The sequence below is a fragment of the Stegodyphus dumicola genome, chromosome 5 (genome assembly GCF_044657685.1).
Source record: "Stegodyphus dumicola isolate Sdum_Otavi_A_Nest chromosome 5, ASM4465768v1".
NCBI lineage: Eukaryota > Metazoa > Arthropoda > Arachnida > Araneae > Eresidae > Stegodyphus > Stegodyphus dumicola.
In genome coordinates, this window is record NC_140772.1 from 152,555,503 (window position 1) to 152,582,864 (window position 27,362).

Here is a 27,362-nt window from a genome sequence, read left to right on the forward strand (position 1 = left end):
AGTATTTAAAAATTAAATATCAGTTTAAAAAAAACCCCAAAATTACGACTAAAGGTATTTAAATAATATAATATAATTTTTCGAGGAATCTTCTTTAATTCTATGAATGTGTCTCGAACTGGTGTAAAACGATGCATTTCCTTTCATTGGCATGCATTGGCGATACAAAATATGCCATTGGCGACACCCTCAAAATGCCCCACAATTACGACAACCCTGCAATCTTATGGAAGCCATGTTCTCATTTCAACCTGCGTTTCAAACAGCGGTGAATCGAGATAGGTGAGAGCGGTTACAGTGAGTGAAAAAATTCCATGCGAGTGTAATAACAAAGGTATACACTGGTTTGGAACTGTTTGTTTACTTTCATTGTAACATGCATTTATCTGCATTTCATTAGATTATAGTTATCTGTTTTTAAACGCTGCTCTTCAACAATCTCTGCTTGCCTTTGGCTTTTATTGGATATTATATGAGAAGCATAAACATGGCAAGGTGAGTAGTTCTGATATACCGGTTTATTTTTTGTGTGTGACCAAATTTTCGTAAACGGTGCTACAATAACAAGCTGCTTGAACACTAGTCGCATGCCGGCATTATTGATTACAGAAGGCCTGAAGGGTTAAGGTTACATGCTAACCCCAATTCTTTTAATTGCTGTGTGACAGATGGTAGTTTTTATGAGCATCGGGCCAACCTCCACATTCTGTGTGCAAATGAAGTAAATTTAACCATGCGCTTACTAAATATTTTTATGACTGAAAATATTGTAATTGATACCTCTCAAAAATTCAGAATTAATAAAAAAATTTTTGTAATGCAAACTTTAAGGAGTTTTATAATGCAGATCTATTATTTTTGTGAAGTTATCATACTTTTTTTGAAGAAATCTGTTGACAGTTTTTATGTTTTTAATAAACATATTGGAAAATAAAACTTTTGTTTCTGCTTACAAATTGGGATGTGAAATTGCATTATTCAAATTTTTACTACTGTTACCAGTACTTTACTTTCTTTCTCCCCTCCTTTTTTATTATCATGGGAGTTTAAAAAAAAAAAAAAAAAAAAAAAAAAAAAAAAACACTTACAATCAATAGTATATTTATAGCATATGGCTAAATTCATATGAAAATTTAAGTGAGCAAGTAAGGTTATACAATAGTGCAGGATTTTCTGACATTTTAAATTTAGAATTTTAATATTCAGTTATGGTAATTTAAAAGTAAATTCACAAAATTCCTTTATGCATCAAGATTTAATGACTGATCCGAAAGTATGTCATGTTGCTGTATGTTGAAAATACTAAATGTGTATTAAATAAATAAAATTATAATACACTTTAAATGAAGCTAATAGAGTGTTTGATCTTTAAGTGGGCAGTAATATTCTTCTCATACCTTAAAATTTGGCTATTTAAGTCTTATGTACATTTTGAATGTTTGAAACATTTTCAAGTCTGTACTTTGTAACTGAAATTTCTCTCTTCATGTATCTCTATTATCAAAGATTTTTAAATATTCTAAGAATAAATAAATATATTAATAATTAATTTTAATTATAAAAATGTATGTACATTTTGAATGTTTGAAACATTTTCAAGTCTGTACTTTGTAAGTGAAATTTCTCTCTTCATGTATCTCTATTATCAAAGATTTTTAAATATTCTAAGAATAAATAAATATATTAATAATTAATTTTAATTATAAAAATAATTAAAATGATACTTCTTATTAAAATAATATTTAAATGCATGCGCATAATTTATATTCAGTAATTATCTTTCATATGAAAACAAATATTTTGCTTTTTATCAATTTATAGAAAACTTGATTTTTTATGAATTAATCATATTTTATAAATTGCTTTAACGAAACGAAAGAAGTTGTGTCATTTCATTCTGAATAGTTTATTCCTTTATTTTCATTATTAAATTGTTAACCTGATCTAAAACTACATGCTGAATAAGAATGGAAGAAAATGACTTATTGTTTTCATGTTATGTAAATTGTAACTATATTGAAATCTTCACAAGACAATCACTCATCATTCAGAATAATTTGGATTTTTTATGGAGATTGTTGCGGTAGAGAATATAATTATTGGTGATATTGAATACTGTCATTTAATGCTAGATTAAGCATGTGGGTGACAGGTGTCAATCACTTATCAAAAATAGGCAAGTGGTTAATGCAGCATTAATTATGGTATCAGGAATAGTAATGCCGTCATAGGTTTAGAGTGTATAGTTTGTAAGAGATTTCACTATATTTGCTTTTTTTGTGTTGGCTGCTTTAATGAATAACATATACACATGATCTAAAGCAGCATTTCACAGCTGGGATGGATCCATAGAAGTTCAGCGTAGTTCCACAAGAAAAAAAAAATTGTATTTTGGCGGTCCATTAAAATTAAGGAATTAGTCATAAAATATTATTAGTGAAGTAATTGAAAAATAATAATAAAATAAACAAATGTCATAGAAAAGTCCAGAAGTTCATGGTTAGAAGATATTCATATTTTCTGTAGCCTCTGTAACCTTTCTAAGTTAACCGGGGCACACTGTCCATATAAAATTCACAAAGAAGAAATCAGTATTTAAGCACCAGATAATTTGGAAAAAGTCAGTCACAGATAGTTATAGAGAGTAATTGGCATCACTGAAATTTTGTTATTGAACATTATTCTTTTAGTGCACTATGTTCTCATAAGTACCTTACAGTTGTGACAACTCCTGGGATTAGCAATGGTGCAGCTGAACTTTCCTCTAAAAGTAAAATAAAAACTATAAATTTCAGTTCAGTTTTTAATTTTCATATCTAATTTTAACTTATATTTTACAATTTCATTTTCAGTATTTAACCTTTGATGCTTAAAGTTGAAGATAATTGCACAAACAATAATTATTAAGATTACTTGTGGATTTTGGATATGTATTCCCTGAAGTATAGAGAAAGCTAATTAAATGTATAGGCAGCTAACAATCATTCTACTATCTGTGCCAGAGGATGCACCACATTTCATTTAGGAATGCTACATATGCATATATGTGGGTCCACACACTAAAAGTTAAGATTCAAAAACATAGAAAAAAAAAACACATCTGGGAATGCTTGGTTTAAAGAATGATGAGACATTGAGAACCCCTGGTTTAGCAAATATTTAGGAATATATTCTGGGGTAATAAACAGCAGTTGTTTTAAGATTCTTGCGGAATAAATTTCAAAGAATTTTTGTATAAAGACATTCTTAAGATTGTTAGAAGTATGAAAGTAAATGCAAATTTAGAAATATGGTCAGGAATAATAAATTTTGTTATGACAGCTGTTAATTGCAGAAAAGAACTCTGTGCTACATGCCATGGTCATTGGTTGAATATTACAGTTATGAGTTATAGAATTAAAGAGAATTGCACATGATTACATTAAAAAAAATAATGTATCAAAAAATAAATAAATAAAAAAATATCTGAAAGCTTTCAGACGTATTTTTACTTATGTACTTTTATTTATTAAATATCATGTTCTTTGCACTTAAACCATAAAATTCAGTGGCAGTATTGCAAAATAATTTTAAAATGAGCATATCTTTAGATTTTCCAATACTACACAGCCTCGCGTGCTGAAGATAAAAATGATTTTTTCCTCCATATGTTACTGCCATTGCTCGCTTTGAAATCATTGACTTTGTTAATAAAAAATTTGTTAAAGTGTTACAAAACATGAATTCCATAATAAAACAAATTCCAAATTAAGGCTTCCAGATGCCCATATTCGGTGGAGGATTATGTCATTCAAAACTGGATAGCTGCAGTTACCGTTTTTTATCACAATGTGAGAAACATACATACATTTATGCAAATTCTTCATTATTTAATTTCTTTAAATATAACACAGGGATCTAATATTTGGTGGCAACAATTTGAAAAGGTGAACCGACATTTATAGTGAACCAACACAAAATGCCAAAACGAAATTAATAGCCCTTCTGGGCTAGCGCCCTTTGGGCTAATAATAATGAAATGAACAATAAAAATTATGATAATATTAGTTATGATGGTAATAATTTCTTACTATATAACCAAAATATAAAATATTTTCCTCTGGCTCTTTTTAGAATGAGAACTTTTCTTAACATTTTTTAATTATTAGATGTTTCATCTTGGACTAAAATTCTTAAATATAATTTTTTTTAATGGTTGGCTGCTTTAATAAATAGCCATTAGGCTTATGCCACCACAAGGGCTGCAAGTGGTGGCCCTTTCATTATGGAAGCACCTAATTAGGTGGCCATTGTTGCCTTCTATGAAGGGACATTAACACCAAGGTACGGCCCCTGCACTGGAAGGACTTAGCCTCCCTTTCAAGGTTTTAGAACCGCAGCCTCAGGACCAATCCGATAGGGCGCTGCTCCTCCTGATCACTGCAGAGGAAAAACTTCCTTCAAAGATTTATTTGTCAGAGAAGAGACCGACGGGCGACCATCACGAAGATATCCACAGGGCCAGCGTCAACTCTGACTGCTTCACATGTTAGACTAAACTTCAAATTCAATTCCCATGATTGAGGCACCACTTCCTCTCGTGGTACTAGCTACAAGGACGGTATGTTTTAAAACTTGAGATAATATGTCCGTCCACACCAACCGAGAGGAGCCAATCCCTCTCAGACCGGTCAACACCATCCACCATGTAACGTCCCCACAGCTTTGGTCACAGACATGACAGTACCATACGGTCCCTGCTGAGCTTGAACCACCATCGAATAAACGATGGCTCTAGTCCTTCCTGTGAAGACTATTTATTTACTCTGCAGGCCAGAGCTGTCTGGACACAAGTCTAGCCAGTTATCTGGAACAACTCTGAGTCTCCTCCCATAAATGGTCGGTTCCAGAAATTCCGCCCAGCCAGATCACAGAGTTAGTTTTCCAGCATCGTAAGCCTATGAAAGCCAGCCTATGTCTAGCCTTTGCTGGCATAGTTTCCAGCGGGCGCCATAAGGAGGCCGATGCTGAACTGAGGGAGATGTGGCGAACCACTTCCCTTCGGTACCTGCATCCTTAGATCAAACCCCGGGTCTCTTACTACCAGCAGTTGGTTCCGGAAATTTGTCCTCAGATACGGGCACCACCCGCCTCTATGAAGGGACAGACAGTTACAACCATGCCTTCTCCGGAATTCGAAAGTGGACCCATCGTGTGGCAGTCAGGGTTACTAACCACTCTACCGGCTGGGCGGCTTCTTAAGGGCTAAGCTGAGTCAGTTCCAATGTGTCGACTAGCTCTGCTGTGCCTGCAGTTAAGATTTTTCAACTTGCTGCCCTATGAGCAAAAAACTGGTTTTGGAGATGGGTTGGCTATGTCAGTTGTGTTCGTTAGCTCAGATAAACCCCAGTGGGAATGCCCTGTATCATATGATAAAACAATGGGTTTAATACAGGAACGTCACATATTTTAAATTTCTTGTGATATTTTTATGGAATTCTTTTGTAGGGTTCCTCACTTTGTAAATGCTGTGTTACAGTTGAATGTGAAGAAGCCTAAGAACTAGTTAGCGAATAATCGCTTGAGTTCGTGTACAGGAAACAACAAATAAGAAGGGTTAGCTATTCCTTTATTATTCCAACTAAGATTTAACAAACTCCGTCTTGGAGCAATACAATAAAGCCACCACTTGGGCTTGAACTTAAGAGACTAAGAATTAAACTCAAACTAATCTAAACTAAAAGAGATATAGCCGAAGCTATCAAGATTCTAACAAAGTTGGCCCCTTAACGTTTAATATCCTGTGTAGCTATTAAGGGCCTAAAGTGTGGCCGGGCGAAATAATAGCTTAAGAGAGAGTAGTTTAAAAAGGCGGACACATGCTATCTAGAAATCTGGTATCTCTCTGTCTGAGATCTAAGAACTTCACAGTTTAAATACTGCTCCTCCTCATTAAGTATTCAGAGTGATTCTAAAACTATGTAAGTTAAGAATTTGACAGGAAAGGAACTTTAACTTAAAATTTAACTGTTAATAAAATTAACATAATCCTTACAATGTATTTATTTTAATTTTGAGGTACTTACTTCTTTTTTATATTAAAATAATATTTAAAACATAGACACTAGATAAATCTCAATTTTGTATTTTTCTCCAGGCCACTGATGTGATGTGATTTAAGAATAATATATGGGTAAATCAGATTGATTTCTCGGACTGGAATCTTGAGACTTCAATCAACATTTTAAAGGTAAAAATGTTAGAGAAATGAAGAGGGTTTGGAGCTTATTTGAACATTGCCTTGGTGTACCTTGGCTAAGATTGTAATATAAATTAAAACCAAAGAGGTGCTAGTGCTGAGCTTATTGCTTTCAGTCTAAAATCAATTATTGATCTTTTGTCATAATTGCAGAAACATGCTAGAGTTTTTTGCCCTATAAGTGTGATCCATGCACTTACAGTAATCCTGTTCATCAGTATCTAATGATATGTTCAGAAGTAATGTAAAAAATGTTATTATTTAGAATCTCCGATTATCATATTTCTTCTAATCTAAGATATTGTGGAGATAGATGCCACTGAAGCTTAATGTATTTTAGAAATGCAGGTTTTTCCAAATTACAAATTATTCTGAAATATTTTTTTTTTCCAGTATACTAATTTAAATAGAATATTTTGTTGTTAATAAAGCAAAGCCAATTATTAAATATTTCTACTTGTATTTAAGTATTTGATTTTGTTCATTCTATTTTTTTTTTAGAATTGAACCTATTATTACTGACTGAATATTATGACTGTAACCTCTTGGTGCGATAATCTGTCCCATCAGATCTCTTGTGTAAATAGTTATTTCAATTATATGAATGCCATGACCATTTTTATCTTGATATATTGAACTTTTCCTGTACAACTTTTTTTAACATTTTGTTTGTTCTTTGGTGATTTATGTAATCATATTAACAAATTGAAGTTATGTAAAAAATGATAAAAATAAAAACGCATAACTACACAGATTAAAGTGATAAGTATTGTGTAAATATAACACTCCTCACTCATTAGTGAATTAAAAAAAATTATTGGTGCCTAAGAACTAAAACCATATCATATATGTTCTATAACAATCTTAGCAGCAAAAATTATAAAATTTCACATGCAATATACTTTTTTAATAGTAATTTAAAAAAATCAAAGAATTATAGTTTTTAAAATTTTAAATTATGTAACATATTTAGAGCATTTAAATTATATTTAATTAATGTTAAAAATTATAAAGTTTTATATTGAAGGCAAATTTGTGTAAAATTAACATAATTGTCAAAGAGAGGAACTTGTTTTTAGAATTTTTTTTTTTTAAGGTATGAAATCTGAATTCATGTATTAGGAATAACACTTTTATAAATTTCTGTATTTTTGTAGTTTTTCTTGAGTTACATATGACGAAAAAGTGTTTTATTTAAATACTGTATACCAGTAGACAGAAAAACACAAAACGCATTTTTAATTTTGTCACTAAATTCTTTATTCATTTTCAGATTATTTCAGGGTTGATTAAATGAAGTAATTTCATCAAAATATCAATTATGTAATAGGATTATCTGCAGTTCCTCGGGAATGTCGCGAACTCGTTAACGGCTTTTGAGAGCCTTCCCGAGTTGGCGAGTTGTTAATTTTTCACCAATCTTTTAAGGCGCGAAAGGCGACAGCCATTTTCAAAATGGCGGCGTGCCAGGATTTTTTTTAGGAGCATTCAATAAATAAAATTTAAAAAGCAAGGAAAATGGATAATAAATCACTCACATTTTTCATGAAATCCTTTTTTGCGCTTCCTTCTTTCTCGCCATGTACACAGCGATCGCTTTTCGCTTAAAAGGTATTAAGAAAATTGCGCAAACTCGGCGTTCGTGTGAACCGAAACAAGAAATAATCATGTTCTACGTTGGTCTGGGTTGCCACAAAAATATTTTCTGGCGACATTGTGGGTTGTCAAATAACTATCGGAGGTTATCAGAAAATACCATAATTTATTTGCTATTAAATTGATCGGATTCCTATGTTGCTTGTAGATAATTAGAAATAAATCAGAAATGTGAAAACTGATTGATTGCATTTGTTGCATCTCTGGTTTATTTGGAGATACAATCTGTATTTTTGATAATTACAGACTTAATTTATTAAGAGGTTTCATGATCTGCTGAATTTTAGTTTTCAGAAATCTTGAAATTTTGTAGAAAATGAAGATTTCCTTTGATATTTTATACACTCGTTTAATATTGGAAGCTAATTCATGATTTCTACTTTTAAAAAGACAGCTTTTATATTTGTCTAACATGTAACATTTCTTATAAAATATGTTGTAATGAGATTCGGTATTTTTAAGAATCTATTTACTGCCTAAAGAAGTGATAACATTAGCTACCAAATTGTCTAAATAAATATTGTATAAATGTTGCCATATAGTTTTATCAACCTATTCACCTAACTTAACCGTATTTTCGATGCCATATGGTGCATTTTTCATTATTTCTTTCCACAAACATTTCCACAAACATCAAAGCTTTAAATATTCCACATCTTTCGATTGCCACATGCAAGAAACAAAACTAAAAAAAATTAACTAAATAAAATTAAATGAAAACATTCATAAATTATAAATTTCATGTCATATGACATCCAACATTCTCCCACCAACAACAGCTTAACTTTCTGCAAATATTTATATAAATATAATATTAAACATATATATAACAATAATATTAAACAGTAAAACTTTTAAAAACAAACACAGTATTTTATAATTAAATTTAAAAAAAAATCTGGCTACACTAAATTCGCGCTCTTACAGTTACCGAAATAAATCTCTAGGTTTGCCACAAGAAAACATACAGCCGGAAACCACAACCAAATTAAAATCGCGCCAAATAAAAAACTCTCACCAAGCTTGGGGCTCACCCCGATTATGGAATTTTAACCCAATTTATTTACGTATAGCAAATTCTTGTAACTTTAGGCTTAGGTTTCAGAATAATCCCGCTTCTGATTTATGTTAACTTCCTTTTGCAGGTAAATTAATCACTCATAAAATGGTTGTAAAAGACAAACAAACATTTATTTAAAGATAAATCTTAATAATCTACACGTAACGTATTCGTAAACGTACATAACATAACAAACGTACTTACTGCATCGTACCGTTAAACATTTTAAGCGTACATCATCTCAGTGTATATATTTTAAAATTATAAATAGAACGACATCCAGGAATTAGCTGTTGCCATTTCTCAATAGATATTTTGTCTAATAACAACAAATAATTTACAATCGTGCTTACACAACTTTATTTATTTATTTTTTAAATTTTTACATGTGTTTTTCCCTTTCTACTACATTTCTGTCGGTAATTTTTTAATAGCCTCTTCCGTTTCATTTCTGAACCCTTCCCGCCAAATAAATAAATAAGTAAAAATAAAATTACAGAAAAATAGTAGTGCCACTTATTGTATCTTAAGTGTCTAGATAAAATACACAAAACTAAAATTAGAAAAATAGAATTATTAATTAATAAACTTTGTACTAAATCGCACGAGAGTGAAGGCATAAGATTAAACATGGTTATGCTAATTATAACAGAAAATATTTCACCATTGGAATGCATGCAAGGCCACATGAATTCAATTAAATAAGAGTCGCAATATTTGGTGGGCTGTTCCTTTTTGAGGCCATCAGCGGCTGAGCCGTAAAGTCGTTAAACACTGGTAGTTCAATCCGAGTTCAAATTCCGGGGAACAGGCTGGCTGTGTGGGAGATTTTGTGGTTTTAGCCAGTGTAAGATGAATGCGAAAAAGTTTCACTTAAAAAAGTCGCCACAAAGGAATCCTTTGATTTGGCAAATATCCTTGTGTATGTCACCATAATCTTTTCCCGAAATGTTCATAGCTATAAGAAAATATATTAATTCCATCCGCACATTTTCTTCTACTGCGGAAAATCTCAAATCATTTGCATTAATTAAAAAAATCGGATGTGTACACCACATGACTTCCTTGTACGGAATATTAAATTATATGCATTTTTTCTTGCATTCTTTAAAATTCACTGTAGTATTTGTTTACCATACGACACTCTGGCGCTAGATTCACTTAACAGTATTGTATTTGTTCATATTATAACTCATAATGCACAAAATTTATATCATTTAAAGAATAGAATTATCTAATCGTTGCCACATGTTCTATTCAAATACAATAATAAAGCTAGAATGATGTATAAAAGAAATTAAGCAAACAAAACAAAAAAGAACAGTTTTTCACAGACGATTGAGTATTTATCATTCAATTAATTCAGTTCTCACTTCGCGAGAAGGCAAAAATACATAAAAACTCAAAATATCTATATTAAAAATTACGAAGTAAATCTTAAACACATATTTACTTGAAAAAATTCAAGAAAGGATTAAGCATGATTTAATTGGCAATAATAAATGAAGGCGTTATCTTTGTTGTTGCGAAACTAAGATTCTCTAGATTGGCAACAAATCCACTAGTCTGCTGTTTCAAATGTAAACAATTAATGGCCGCCATCAAACAAAAGGCTTAGCGGCATTTAAACAACTTTAGAATTGTTGATGATCCTAGAAATATTGCATGCAGATTTACCGGTTAAGGCATAAAAACCTTAACCGGAAGTTAAAACAACATAATTCAATCATTTTTAAAGCAAAAAATGCACAATTTACAAACATATAAGAGTAAAGAAACAGATTACTGAGCCGGGTAACAAAGTGGATATACATATAAATATATGTATAACGTTTGGTACGGCCGATTGCAACCAAAATACGAGGTGCACATCTACATGTTATAGCAGTCCTATATACAAAATTTCAACGTTCTGAGGCTACTCGTTTTTGAGTTATGCGAGATACGTTCGTACATACGTCACAAAAAATTCTCTTCAGAATTAATTTTAAAGCAGTTTTATAATTTTTTTGGAGGAAACGAGTCTTTTATTCTGTCTTTACGTACAGATATCACGCAAAAACATCGTTAAATTGCATTCGATAGCGGTCAAAATGGATATTTTCGTTGAAATATGCTGCCTGAAACTTTTCGCGATTACAGTACGTCCTTTTTACTTCGTACAAGGAAGTAAAAAACAATGATTAGATGAAACGACTGTGAAGAGTGGTTGCCGGAGCGATGGATTTTAAAGATATTAATTTATCAGCAAGAAAGAAGCCAAACCATACTAGCGCCGAGGAAATGCACTAAGAAAGAAACCGAGTGATATAGCTTTGACATAGCAAAGACAACGAGTGATTATAGTAGCAAACAGTAAATAATTAGTTTGTTTGAAATCAAAAGAAAGCATAACAGTTAAAAAAATCTGATGTGCACACCACATGACTTCCTTGTACGGAATATTAAATTATATGCATATTTTCTTGCATTTCATTTAAACTTATTAGATTGAATTAAACCTACTTCGCCGACACCGCATAAACCACAATAGAATAAATGCATTCTTTAAAATTCACTTTGTTAACCATAGCGACACTCTGGCGCTAGGTTCACTTAACAGTATTATATTTCGTTTATATTATAAGTTCCAAGTTACACTTATGCCGAGATTATCAAGCATTCTGCTTGATGTGTTCCGGCTGTCATCAGATGTTTGCTCTTCGGGCGCTGAAAAGAGAATAAGTTCGAAGTGTGAGTCCAGAAGGGCAGGAGCTAATGGCGAAGGGGCGTGACCAGTTGTCACGTGGGCTGCAAGCTGACTTATCATTGGTTGCAAGTCTTCTGAGGAATACCTCGCTAAAATTGCAATTAAATACAGTACAAAACATATATGAATTAATTATATAAATCAGTCTTCTAAATTATTTACATATGCATATTAGTCCAAGTACGTCAGGAGATAAACACAAGGCACGGGAAGAAGAGCTTGTAAACTAAGATGAGGCTCAGACGCTTGCTGCTTGAGTTTGGTGTCACTGAAAGTAGATACTATCGTGATCATTATTTAATAGACACTAATTAAGTGGGAAAGTCTTGATTTTCCTTAATCAGGTAAGCAGCATAAGGCCTGAGAAACCTATCTTCGGCAAGTATCTCGTAGTGAAACAAGTTAAAATTCATAAGATGTTCACAGTTTACCGCACCATTGAAGAAACATGCATTAATCTTGCGAATAAATTGATTTAGTGGTTCAATTTTCATGTTTCTATGCAATACTTCGTTTCTGACATAATAGTGGGCATTTGTGCTAATCCTAAGGAACTTGTTCTGCACTTTCTGGAGTTTCTCTATATCTTTTTCAGTGACGGTAGCCCAGGCTGGCGCCGCATATGTCATAATTGGTCTGATGGTACTAAGATAAATTAGTCTTTTCTTATACAGATCCAATTTTGAAAATTTTCCGATAATTGGGTAGAGACATTTCATGACTCTTAGTGCATGGTTACAAACATTCTCAATATGTGCAGTCCAGTTTAGTCGATTATTGATAGTTATGCCAAGATGTTTCGCTTTATCGACAATTGGCACTGGTTCGTTAAACAGTAACAGTTCCTTTTTAAGGGGGGCATTCCTCTTTCTTTTTCTGACAATGAGGAGTTGGGATTTTTGTGCATTAATCCGGACTTTCCAGCGTTTGCACCACTTTTCAATGTAAGGGACGTTTTCCTGTAGTTTTTTAATTGCATGATTAAGATTCGCTGACTTCACCGCGACAGCAGTGTCGTCAGCATAGCATGCAAGTATTGCATTATTATTGCAGTGGATTTTCGGGAAATCTGCGACGTAGAACAAGTAGAGTATCGGACCTAAAACTGATCCCTGAGGAATACCGCTCAGCATGATTCTTTTAGTAGAGAGGGAATTTCCAACGGGGACTTTGAAATTCCTATTCGATATGAAAGAAAGTAGCACAAGAATGAGTTCTCTTTCAAAATCAAGATCGATCGATTTGCAAACTAGCCCCTCATGCCAAACGCGGTCGAAAGCCTTCGCCACGTCTAACATGAGGACAACTGTATTCAAATTATTGTGAAGTGCTTGCTCCACAAAGTCAGTAATTCTTACTAATTGTTTGGTGGTCGATAGATGTTCACGGAATCCAAATTACTCCGGTGGTAGCTTTTGGAGATGCAACTTCATACGGGCAAGTAAAATTCTTTCGTAAAGTTTAGAAAGTCCAGGCAGGAGCCAGATGTTCATATTATAACTCAGAATGCACAATATTTATATCATTTAAAGAATTATCTAATCGTTGCCACATGTTCTGTTCAAATACTATAATAAAGCTAGAACGATGTATAAAAGAAATTAAACAAACAAAACAAAAAAGAAACAGTTTTTCACAGACGATTGAGTATTTCTCATTTAATTAATTCAGTTCTCACTTCGCAAGAAGGCAAAAATACATAAAAACTCAAAATATTTATATTAAAAATTACGAAGTAAATCTTAAGCACTTATTTCCTCGAAAAAATTCCAGAAAGAATTAAGCATGATTTAATTGGCAATAATAAATGAATGCGTTATCTTTGTTGTTACCAAGCTAAGTTTCTCTAGATTGGCAACAAATCCGATATCCTGCTGTTTCAAATGTAAACAAGAGCAATGGCCGCCATCAAAAACATTATTAGGCTTAGCGGCACTTAAACAATTTTAAAATTGTTGATAATTCTAAAAATATTGCGTACAGATTTACTAAAGGCATAAAAACCTTAACCGAAAGATAATAACAACATAATTCAATCATTTTTAAAGCAAAAAATGTACAATTTACAAACATATAAGAGTAAAGAAACTGAGATTACTGAGCCGGGTAACAGAGTGGATATATATATAAATATATTTATATACGTTTGGTGCTGCCGATTGCAACCAAAATACGAGGTGCACATCTACATGTTATAGCAGTCCTATACAAAATTTCAACGTTCTGAGGCTACTCGTTTTTGAGTTATGCGAGATACGCACGTACATACGTTCGTACAGGCGCCACGAAAAATTCTCTTAAGAATTCATTTTAAAGCTGTTTTATAACTTTTTTGGTGAAAAAGAGTGTTTTATTTTGTCCTTACGTATATATATCAGGGAAATACATCGTTAAATTGCATTTAAAAGAGGTCAAAATGGGATATTTTCGTTGAAATATGCTGCCTGAAACTTTTCGCGATTACAATACTTCCTTTTTATTTCGTACAAGGAAGTAAAAATTGCATTAATTCTAAATATGGCTTGAAAATTAGTAAAGAAGGAACCAGGTTTTTATTACCTTGGTATTTAAGATTCGAAAAAAGAAAAAATGCAACAAAATTTTTTTAAAAAATTTGAAAGTTTTCATATTTTAAATTATGTCCAAAGGAGCGTTATCTTAACGTTTTGTGTGTTATCTTTATTTATTCAATATCATATTCTTTGCACTCAAACCATAAAATTCAGTTCAATAGTAATGTCGCGAAATAATTTTAAAGTGAGCCTGTTTTTAGAATTTCCGTTACACAGTTGTGCGTACTGGAGATAAAAAGGTATTTTTCTGCCGTAGAGTGTTGCCATTTCTCGCTTTGAAATCCTTTACGCCATTCAAAATTCGATGGCTCTATGTACCGTTGTTTTATCACAATGCGAGAAATAGACATGCATTTATGCAGATTTTTTATTATTTAATTTCTTCAAATATAATGCAGGACTCTAACATTTGGTGGCAACAGTTTGAAAAGTGAAACGGACATTTATAGTGATTCAACGAAAAATCGCAAAATGAAAACAATAGTTCTTCAGGGACAAAGCCCCTTTGGACTTATTATTAATATTTTTCCTGGAATTTTGTTTTATTGTTTATAAGTTTATCATAATAATTTGTTAGAATTGTCATGTCATATGTTTTATTTTCAAAATTTCATTTGAAATTCTTTAAGCTGCAAAAAATATATAGTTTATTTTTATTAAAATGGACAGTTTATCTCAGTAATATTTATTGCCATGTAAGTTATCTTAGTAAAAATTAAACTTAAGTGCTTATTTTGTCTGCTACGCAAGGTTCTTTTAAATTGCTTAGCAAAACTCTATTCAATTTCTAAAGATTCTTTTTAACAAAATATATGTATCTGTATTTGTGGCGATTACACATATGAAGAACTTCACGTTTTCCAGAAGTGTCTGGATGAGTTGTGAAATCTCTCCATTTTTTTGTTTTCCTGTCGAGTTGCAGCACCGGAAGTCATCACTAAAGGCCGAATTTCGCTTTTAAGAGCTCTGTATGAGGGGGATGAAAGAAGCAGAACAACAAATAATTTTAAAAGTTAAGGGACTGATTGAACTAATGCGTACGGCCGGGGTTCGGCAAATTGGCTTAATAAAAAGACACCACTTGTCATTACTTAAATTAGTGTTGAAACAAATTTATGTGACGCTGACGACGCAAGGAAGTAGCTGTTTTGCTGTTATATGAAATGTCATTATCTATTTTTAGTCGGCTGATTGACGCAAGTTTTAACGAATTTGTTTGCAAGATTTTCTCAAAGCTCGTATCTATTGAAGTTTTTTGTATAGTGTATTCCTAAATTGCATCTGTTGATTATTTAACAAAGAACAACCGTGTTTCAACAAACTTCCGCGAAAATGATTGATGCAAATTTAGCTGTAACTTTAATGGTCAACGGGAAAATACGTGAGTAATAGTAATTCTCCGATTTTTAATAATCGTTCAGTTCCGCAAGATCATTAGATTTTATGCGTATGTAATAGGCAGTTTAACAACGATTAATAAATGATTTAAGGTGAACTTCAGATAGTAATTACACCAGTTAAATATAAAAAGTTAATAAATTATTAAGCTGGATGTATCCAAGTTGCATTAACTTTTTCTCCATCTACTTTTGTTTTGCTCGAGATGAGTTCAATAGCAGGTAAGCTTCTTGACAAACTGCTTTTGAGACCAGTTTGATACTTGTCAGGGAAAGGATGCAGTTTCATCTCTCTCTCTCTCTCTCTTTTTTCCTCCTTGTAGACTTACACAGATAGTAGACTTACACAGATCTATCTGTTTAGTTCTAGAGCACAGTTCCCTAAATTTTTTGAGCCTCCCGATGCACGTATGGATATTAATGATGTATTGTTATCCAATAGATATATACAGTGAAACTTCGTATCACGAACGCCTCATTTCATAAACAGATCGGTTCATTAACATATTATGTAAACAGATAATGGCTTGGATGACGAACAGTGTTTCGAGTTGCAAATACGTAAATCGGCAACGTTATGATTTTCAGAGCTGTTTTGAGGTAATTCAATGTAATTAACACTCAGTGACTTTTGGAAACATCATTTTAATATTTTTTCAGATGCTTAGCTCTTATTAACAAAGCCGGGAGGCAAAAGACCACCAGTTCATCGCGGAAGAAATATTTATAGTTAATAGTTAAGTAAATATTATTCGCAGATTTTCAACTATGTTCTAACCTGGCGCCTTTAACCAGCACCCCCTGGTTCTAGGAGGTGTTGCTTTAACCCTTGTATTTCAAGGGCCAACTGTATTTCGATGCGTAGATGTTAGGTTTGGTTTGGTTGAGTTTATTATGGCAAAGTACGCTAGGGCTAACTGCTTACGGGAAGGTATGCCTTCATCGGGAACTTTCCGAGGGAAACTGACTCATATATACGTTACACACATGGAGGTAAGAAAGCTAACTTCCTACCTCCATGTGTAAGAAAGCTAACTTCCTACCTCCATGTGTAAGAAAGCTAACTTCCTACCTCCATGGTTACACATGGAGAAAACCACGAAAACGCCCATGCAGTCTGCCTGTTCGCCTGGACTAAAACCCAAGTCGGAACTACCAATGTTCAGCGATTTTACCGCTCTATCGTTAGTGGGCCTGTAGATGTTGGGAATTTTGACCTGTAGATGAGTGAAAGTTTTGATAAAAAGACTTATGTTCGGGGAACGTCAAAGAAACAGATAAATGAACGTGGTTATTTTAATAATTTATTCATAATTTCAGATTCTTAATATAGATTTTATAGTTTTGTTACAAATTTCTCTTTTTAAAACTCAAATTTTATTTAACTTTAATACGGCATAAATTAAGAAATTATGTTAGTGCCCACCGTTGAACCACGTTATAACATTTTATAAGATGAATCGGATATGAGGTGATTCCGCGTAGAGTGTGACAGCTTTTGTCTCTGCCAAATATACATAGCGTTTATAGCATACAGTGTGAAATAGGAAATAGTCATATCGCTTAACGCTTGTAAAGTCTGTAAGTCTTACAAGCACTTCTCTTAAGATTTAAATTTTTTACTTGAAAATTTTGCTACTGGTGACATTATTATTGTTCTGTTATTTGCTGGTCATTTGCAAATTCGTTATTCACTTGTTATACCTTCCGCTTGGCGCAATCACTTGCAGAAAGCAATATTCCGTTTCATATACGAGCGATAAAATTTCATGTTTATGTAACAGTGGTGACAGTTTCGCATAAATGGAAGAGTCATAGATATAAGCTTGGTTTTAAAAAAAATTTTTAAGGATCTTTCAACCCGGTAGAAGCGAAGCACGTGACATGTACTATACAATTACGGGACCGAAAATCCTATTTTCATTCATTTATTTAATCTTCTCAGGCAATGAAGACGATGTTATTCATTTTGAATTGAATTTTTAACTTCATCGGAAGAGAAGGTGTGATATTTTGTTTGAAGTGAAATATGCTGGTATGCGTAACTGACGAATGAAACACCATTATGTATGTATAAGACGTTTTGATTTGTCAGTTATGCAATTGTGAACACACTCTTTCGTAGATAAATTTATAATGAATGCTGGCGAGGTTTTGATTTCGAGTGGTATGACGATGATCTCAGTAAAGGTGACGATGTCTAAAACTGATGCATTGGATAATTTAGACGTTGCAAGAAAGCTTTTAATATCTGTTGTTGCTGGAAAACATTTCAAAAGTATTAATACTTCAGTCAGAATTGTTCATTTTTTGAAACTAAAGACAAAACAATCATGTAGTATTATTGATTTCTTCAAATTGTTTTTGTGCTAAGTGAAATTTTGTTCCATGTTGCACACAAATAAAAATACCTAAATAATTTTTAAACGAAATGTCTTCCTTTATTTAAATTTTAATTACAAGGATAACATTAATTTGCACTTTGACTAATGATACTCAATTGTGTTTTGTCCTTCCCTATGTATTAATTCACTTTTGCTAACTTCTTAGAGATGACCTAATAGCAAGGTTTAATTGTAAAATAAATGAACATAAATTTGATTTTGCGTATAAGTTTTCCAAAGCGTACTTAAAAGAAGCTTAAAATTAGAATTTTATTTTTCTGAATAACTTGATTTGGCCTTTATGATAAGAGTTTCAGCGCAAAATTATGTTTTTATCGTACCTCATTTTCGTCTGCAACAGTCTGATCGCCTTTTACTCATATGTTTTATGTAAGGAAGCAAGTATTACATATCGTTTTTCTATTATTAAGTGCTATTATTTAAAAATGACAGTTTGTCAATCTTTGCCGTATTTTCTCTCTCGTATATTATGCGCTATTTTTAGATTTCATAGTTTGTCATTACAGCTCATTTAATAGTGTTATTTATATTTAAGAAATGTTCTGCATGATTAACTTCATAGTATCACATCGCACTGAAAAAAATTCTTGCTTTCATCCTTTATAACTTAGTTTTTTTCTAATGGTTCCGGATAGCCAACCATCCAAATAATCGAAGTTTGTATATTCTTACTATTATGACATGCCATAACAAGCACTGCTATTATTAAACACTATTTTTAAGTGTTTTTATATATGTTAAACTTACCGAACTGTATCAAAATAAATAGTATTTTGTTTTGTATACCGATTGGGCTATTGCTGTGAGTACAACTGTCTATGGAGCGGGTACTAAAAATAAACATTTCATTTGGTGTTTTGCTAAAATTTAAGATTTTATTATGATAGCAAGAGAACGAAAATTTTTAGCGTTGTAGGGTAATCGGTGTCAAGTATTCAAAGGCATGTTATATTTATACGTTCTGCCATCATATGCTAATAAATAAGTTAAAGCTTTCTCTTCAGGTACGTTTGATAGAGATTAAAAGTCGTGTCCTGAGTAAAGCTCAATGATCGCATTATGGAAACAAGAAGAATAGATATTTAATTAGGTTAGTGGATGTTGTTTTCATTCTCTGAAATTGTTTGAAATTTGCTTAAATGGGCGAAAAATTAATTGCCTGGTATGTAATTAAATAAGCGTCTCTTTCGTATTTCCTGATAGTTAAAACTACCAGATGCGTGTGCATTTTGATATATACTGTCGTCCAAAAGTTAAGGAAAAGCATGTTTTTCAAAGCTGACTAGTACAAAAATGTTAATAACGTTTAAATACACAGTTCATATGCATGAGAGTAAGTTTAAGAAAATATATGCTAAAACAATAGCTGCAACTTTTATTTTATAGAAACAAATACTTAATGGGAGTTGGAGAAAAAATGCAAAAATTGTAATTTTTGTTCACGAGTGTTGATCTTCATTTGTTATAACAGTTTCGTGGACAATATCCAGGAGAAGTCGTTTGCCCGATTCTTTGAGGTAGCGGGCGATCGGATGAATGGAAATGGGAATGTTGCAAGCTGATGCTGTTAGACGTAGTGTGGTCCAATGACTATGGAATCAGTTTGAATCCGAGGAGTCCGTGTCTAGAAAACATGTTTCAGACAGACCTAGCTATACAACATCTGCGAGAGACCGTTATTTAGCTCTTTCGGCCCGAAGGAGGAGTAACATTACTGTGCCTCAGCTAATGGCAGATCATTTAGTGGCAACAGGAACAAGAATCTCAGCTAGTACAGCGCACAGACGTCTGCACAATACAGGTCTGTATGCAAGACGATCCGTTGTTTGTGTCCCTTTGACCCGATGACACAGAGGTGCCCATTTATGTTGGACAAGAGAACGCATCTCCTGGACCAGTCAACAATGGGCGTCTGTTCTCTTCAAAGACGAGACTAGGTTCACGTGGGAGAGTGATTCAGGTAGTCAGCTGATCTGGAGGGAACAATGTACCAGATACAACCAATCCCAAGTTGTGGAAAGATATAGTTACAGAAGTGGTTAAATAATGGTTTGGGCTGCGATCTCTCTTGGTGGTCACACTGACCTGCATGTGTTCCATGGAGAAACTTTGACCGGTGTGAGATATCGAGACGAGATCCTTGATCAATATTTCCGCTCATGTGCAGCTGCTATTCTTCCTGGATATTTCCTCTGATGGACGACAATGCGCGACCGCACCGAGCTCAGGTTGCTGAAGAAACTTGAGGGTCACGGTATGGAGCGGATGGAATTGCCATCTCAATCTTCAGACCTGAATCCGATAGAGCATCTTCGGGACTACCTTGGGAGACAGGTTGCTGCTCCTCCAAGGTCGTTAGATGAGCTTGAACAAGAATTACTCCTTGTCTGGTCGTTGCTTCCCATTTCACTGACCGACAACTTAATTGACAGCCAGGAATGTCGCTGCCGCCAATGTATTGCAGCTAGGGATGGACACATTCCTTATTAGAACCCATTTTTGTAATGTTACCACCCATTTTTCCTCAAAAAACTGTGATATACTGTTTCTCCAAGACTGTATTTCTTTGCTAAGAGCGCAATTTTTTGTTGTAATTCATGTTTGTGTTGAACTTTAGAAACATTTTTTGTCGCGTTAGTGAATATGCCCTGTAAATTTCTTGTTTCTATGTTGCTTCATTCTCAAATTATACACAAAAAACATGCTATTCCTTAACTTTTGGAGGGCAGTTTATTTAAAGAAATGGAATGAATTCTTTCGAATTTGATGAGCTGTAAAAATGATCAATAAAGTAATATACTTGTGTTTAATTGAAGAACGATAACAATTAAATAAGAGAAATGATGTTAAAATCCGCTTACTAGAAATAATTGTTTGATAGTTAAAGCTCATTTTGAAGTATTAATTTGATGTGTGAAAATGTAAAAATGTTTGTACGTTATGTAAATTTGAGAAATTTATTGATAAATTACGCACAATACGACTTTACCGTTATTAAATAAAATAATAATCGTATTCTATTGTACTTTTGCAGTGTTCTCACTCTGGGACCCATGAAAGTGAGGCATTATGACATTTAGTCTAATCCTCAAGAGACGTTAGAGCAATTGGGGGTCCGAGTCTGAATCTTTATTGTATAGTATCATGCGCAATTTTACAGGGTTCTAAGATAATAAAAATCGTGCTTTCATCGAAGCACTGCAGAAGTGATGAACCAGTCTTAAATCATCAGTACTGATGGTTGGAAAATACTAGTACTGGGCGTATTCGGGCTGCTGATATTTTTACCCAAGTTTGCATTTATAGCTTGAACTAATTTATTTCTATAATTTTCAAAAATATTAATGTTACTGATCTGAGTAGTATCGCAAATTAGGACATAACTTTGCTTCTGAAGGAATCATTCGAAAAATAGATGCGTCATAAAGAAACTCTTGCTCAGAATGGGCTGTTCTAATCTTTTTGGCAAGGAAACAAGTATCTGAAACATGAAGGTTAATATTTGATGTATTTGAAAATTTAAGGGAGTGAAATAGGTGGTAAGGAAAACTTTCTTGCGAAGCAAAAGTAAACATAAAGTTAGTTACATAGAGAAACGAGCTGGGGGTGGGTTCTTGATTTTGACCGGAAAGAGTAACAAATGATATGTGTAACAACTCAATGGAATATGTAGTTTGTGTCACATGAAGACATTATGGTAATCACGCTTTTTAACGACATCAGATAACGTTACTGCCTATATGCGTTATTAATAGACAGTTCGTGTTCGTTGTTTTCTTTACGTACTTATGATGAAATGACTCTCTCGCTGAAGTTATTCCTCAATGAATAATTAGGAAGCTCGAAGTGGAGCAAACTGGGACAACAGTTACCGAGCAATTTAGTTCCTTTGTAGCACCCTATTACGTTCGTTGAAGCCACTTCCAGACGATGACGTAGCTGTGCGAAACACATTAAGTGATCTTCTGTCAAAAAGTATTGCAAGTTGAGACCGTTGTCTGCGCCTACATGCGAAGGCACAACAACACTTAATAGGCAGAATAAGCCAAACAATACATAGGCCAGATGATATCGCAGTTTACTATGGCGGAGTAACATTGCGCCGATAGAAAAAATAATAGATTTATCGTTTTTAAAAATCTTTCTTCTCATTCTCTCTCTGTTTATCTTCTTAGAATCTTTCTTCTTCTTCTCTCTCTGTTTATCTTCTTAGTCACCGTCTTTTTTTATTATTATTATTTTCTTTAATCAGTTCTGATTTACCCATCTTCGCAAGAATTTTTGTTACATTAATCATGCACTTACGCAGCTATGTTTTTACATGCTGAAACTGCAAACTGAAATCAGTAGTTTTTGGAAAGAAAGTCACTTAGGGGGATAGCTTTGCATAAATTTTGGAGAAAGTTTTATTACGAAAATTGCGAGCAACAAATTTAATACCAAACTCTTAATTTCTTGGGGTGTAGCATTTATTATTTAGGGAATTATATGGATTTTTTTTGGGGGGGGGGTGGAGGATAAATTTTCTATTGAATGCTGTTAAATGTTATACTTGTCTTTTGAAATCTCTAAATTTTAAGCATTAACACTTTGCGAACCACAGCGAATTTGCCACAGCGAAAGTGCACATATATGTGCACTTTGAGTCTGCTGTGTATAAGGTACAGAGCTAATTGGCAACAAAGCGTGTAAAGCAGCCCATACAGTACTGTGTTTCTTTGCAGTTTGAATGTGAAATCTCAAAATCCTTAATGTGATTTAGTTGTGCTTTTCCTTTAGTTAATTTATGTTTTATAATTAATGTCATTGTTATTTTTACTATTATTAATAACTGTAGTATGGCAATTATTAGTTTTTGTGTACATAGCGTACCTTTTTCTCGCCCTGATATCCAGCCCTTTATTATCATAGTTATTATATTTGCATGATTTATTAAAGTCTTCAGGCTTCTTTTTCTGCCTTTAGGATCTTGCTGAACACGCCTTGCTATATTCAAACAGGATGTTTGCTGAGAGAACTGCGTTATTGTACCTTTTGCCCACACATTCCACTGATATCACAAGGGCCCCAAATCCTTGGATTTTTCGTTTCTCTTTTTACTGTCGTTTTCGTTCTGTAAACAGTTCGCGCCATTTCGATTCCTATACTGTTTATAAGCATTCGTTTTTCTAATATTTCTTCAACTGGTTTGAGTAGTAATGTTGAACGATAGTTCGGATGAGCTCTCCTTCTCTTGTCAGCATAATATCAAATACATGTAATGATTTGGAACAAATTTCTTCTATTATGCGTCGGTATCATGACTTCATCGTTTTCTAAATTGTTACATACAACAGTAGCAAACGGAAAATTTTAAGTATTTACTAGTTGTGCATCAAATTAGCACGTGCACATCTCCCATTGTGCTTCGAGCATAAAAGGGGCACCCTCGTCAAGAATTCATCTGTACTCGAGAAACTTTCTTTACGGTCTCAACACAGGTCAGGCCCTGATGGTCAGGTCTCTCTCAGGAATTGGCAAAAGCAGGGTAAACTATGACCTACTGAAAGTAAATATACCGATCAAGCACCAAAGCATCACAAGAAAAATTTTCACTTCTACAGAAAGCTGTTCTTCCTGTCGAAATGAGTTCCTGGGAGCTGGATTTAAAAGCGAGAGTCGGATAATGATAATGATGTTTTTTGATGATTTATTATAAACATTTTTTCATTTTTTAGCATAAAAAATGCTTTGTTCATGCTTTTAACTTCGCAGTCTTGATTTAATAGTTATCTGTCATATTACAGACTTAGTAGTGGCGGCGATATGGATTACGGGTTTCGCTAACTCCCTGTAGATCGTGTAAAGATTTTCGAGACACGACACTTCAACTGAGCTGCATGATGTAAATCGTGTATTTGAGACTTATGCCATGATTCTGGAGTTTTTGTCAATAAATAAGGAATTATTGTGCGCCTAATGAAACTATAACTCGTGAAGTAGTGTGAATGCGTCAAAGGCTAGGTCACGAGACTAAGTGTTGTCTTGCCCCTTGCTAAAATAAATACTGAAGGTGGTTTCGGGGGCGTTCTTACGTGGGCCGCAAAAAATTAATCCCTTGATCTCTGACATTACATTCTAGGAAATGGAACTTTCGAGCTCTTAAAATTATGCCCTCATGCGATCGCAGATAAGGAACACTTTTCACCAACCAAAAATGGAGATAGAATTGGTCGTTTTATTCGTTGAATTCCATCAGTATTTCACTTATCCACAGTTGCTTCATGTGACATGTCAACAGCATCCGTTAAAACAACTGATTCACTTACATTGGCAGTAAATAGTCTTAAACGCTCATGAAGGACATTTTCCGATCCTTATAGTATTCAGAGGTGCACCAGCTAACATCTGAATGCCAATGTACGGGCTTAAAGAAGCTGCTGTCAGGCCAGGATGCCAAGTGCTTTTTGGTAAGTCTTTCGGTAAGTGTCCCTTTCGAGACTGTTGGTGTTAATATATAATGACAGGATGTGAATCACAATGTAGAGAGTATCTGGATTAGTCAATCAACATTACTGAGTTCCGTTATTGTTCTGCTGCATGTAATGGTATATTCTGTTGTCTAATGTTGTCGAGCTGTAGTACGTAAATGATTCAATAGAAAACATACTTATCTTAAAGTAAATATCAATTTCCTTGTTCCTAAAAACCGAACCGCAGCAAGCTTCTGCGTGGAAGAGCAAGAGAGCGATCATCATGAGGGATTTTAACCAGTGATCGACCTGATATTTAAGAAACTGGCTTCACAGCCTGCTAATAGTTTCTTAGTGTGATAACGTATTTTCGTCCGGCTTATTGTTCATCTTTTCCGAGACAGAAAACTTAATGTTTTAGACGAAAGGTTTCAGATATCTGTTGCGAATTTTCTGAAATCAAAGCATTTATGTTCATGAACATTAATAAAGTTTCCCTGCTTAAAAATTAAATACCTATTTTTTAAAAATATTAATGGTAGTGTATAAAAACAGAAACGCCTTTTTTCCCCATTAATTTTTTATTGAACTGTAGTTTATATTTTTCTTACTCTTTTTTTTATATGCTCCAGAAAGAAAATTACTTGCTTCTTAACTTTTAGGGGCATTGTAAATAATAACGGTATATTTTTAATTAGAACGGAAACGAATTCAATTCATACTTATTTCTGTAGTTAATTATAGCTTATTTAGTATGTGTGATGAAATTCCTCTTCATCGGATAGATTTTAAAAATGAAGTATCGAACTTAGTTGAATAAATACTTAATATCTGAATATTTTGAAATGAAGGAATTAATTCATAACATAAAATGTGTTCTTAAAATAAATGTGTGTTCGTAAAATAAATATAAAGCTTAGAATGATGGTAGGGAAAATAAAAATGCTGTTTGCTAAGGCCTATTACCTTTTTCTTTGCTCTCCTGTTTCAGTATTTCGAAACAAACACGTGAATGCATATATATTAGCTTTCTGCCGTTGTGAAACAGAATGATTTGTCGTTTACGACTTTTTGTTCTCTCTCTCACATCAGAAATTTTGGTATTCCACACTATTTGAACTAGTGGAAATGATTACCATTATTTTTTGGCAGTCACCTAAAAACAAGGTTAAAGGGACTAGTATATATGAAAGCGTAAATCAAAATCACATGCTTTTTTTTATCTAGAAATCTAGCATAAATTCGGGTTTGAATTCCCTTTCTCTTCCAGTTTTCATCTTCTTCAATTTGCTACCTGTAAAGAAAAGTAATAGGTATTTGTTATAAACGTGTAAATCATTTTTATGTTAATATTTAGTTCGTTAAATTTTTCTCTTCCCGCTTATTTTTTACTCGAGAAACTGCCTCACTCGCCACAACTTATTCACGGCTCTACTGCAGTTTTCCAGAATGTTAATTTTATCTAATTCCGTAAATGTGACTTACAGTCCTTTGCGTGTGTGTTTTCTGCGTAGTAAATTTTAATGCACAAAACATATTCATTAAACCCCGAAATGTTGTAAAGTTTAATACTCTCTCATATGTAATTGTAGGCTTTAGTAAAACTCTATGATTACGTATGAGAAATAGTGCACGTGCGCACGCTGCTCAGAATACCGTTGAAATGAGCGTAATAATTATGTGATTGATTTAACAAAACGGTGCTATTTGCTTAGGATACTGAAGGATTTTTAATTGCGTTTAAAGTAGAAAGCTTATTTATGCCATTTTAAAATTAAAATACACATTTCTATTTAAGTGTTAAAACACGCATCTTTTCATAAGTTTGTTCATTGGTGTTATTGCTTTATTAATATAGCAATAACACCAATACTTTATAAATATATTATGATAGTTTATTAATATAAGCTATTCTTTCATTTTAGGTATTTTAATGTCCTCAAACAATACCCTGCTAATAATTGGAAAAGTCTGCCAGTGTAAAAAATATCTGTAAACATTTAAAGTATTTTCTTCAGTTTTATTAAGTGGATTGTTGTCATCCCTTGTCAGTAACTCCCGTGAATGAGGTTACGTAGCATTGACACATATAACAATGACTGTGAATTTGACTTGTGCTGTAGATGTTACGTTGACTTACTGAACTTAAACTCATTGATGTTTACAATATTTTAAAATCATAGGTCTTCTTGTGGCTGTTCCACATAAGTGAATTAGCTCAGATGTAAAAATAAAAAACATTAATTATCATTGTAGTCGCTTATTTATTCCAACATAAAAGTCGTAAATAGTACTTTCAGTATTTACAATTGGTTTTATGGGTATATTATAAATTTCGGCCAGCAGTGTTGCGAGGATTTAGCGTTTATTGTTGTGAATAGCATACGTGCTAAAACATTTAGATTCTTCACAGTGGCGGCGTGATAAGCACTGTGGAACTGCAGCACCCCCTATTTCCAGTTATTGTTATTTTTTATATAGTGTGCCCTTTAGTCTTTAATTCTTTCTTTATACTTTTACAATACATAATCCTTAAGCTTAATGTCAATAGCCATCCCTCACTTTGTGACAAAGGTACGAAAGTCTTTGGAACTGCGCGCTTCACAGTTCCAGCGACGTGGTGTTTGGCTGTTCTGCGCTTGCGCACACAGAAAGCAGCACTCGAGCCGGGCAGAGAGAATAGCACTGTGGCTCTTGCAGTGCCAAAATTCTGACATGCTGTTGGAAACGTGATTTCCTTTTACTCCGCGCGTGTGGTATTCTTCCAGATGGTGGAACTTCATCATACGGACCATAAACAGAGTTCATGAAAATTTGCAACCTTTAAAAAAT

General features: G+C 33.4%; 1 protein-coding gene across 4 annotated transcripts in view; it reads left to right on the forward strand.

Moving 5' to 3' along the window:
• The first annotated feature begins 232 nt into the window (after positions 1 to 232).
• Positions 233 to 27,362, forward strand: part of LOC118201520 (hexosaminidase D-like) — a 445,672-nt gene continuing 418,542 nt past the window's right edge. For 2 of the 4 annotated variants that reach the window (XM_085817244.1, XM_085817243.1), the window contains exon 1: positions 234 to 495. The gene's annotated coding sequence lies outside the window, so the exon portion shown is untranslated. Of the gene's footprint in view, positions 496 to 27,362 lie in introns of all 4 variants that reach the window. The other 2 variants (XM_085817245.1, XM_085817246.1) reach the window with 2 other exon arrangements.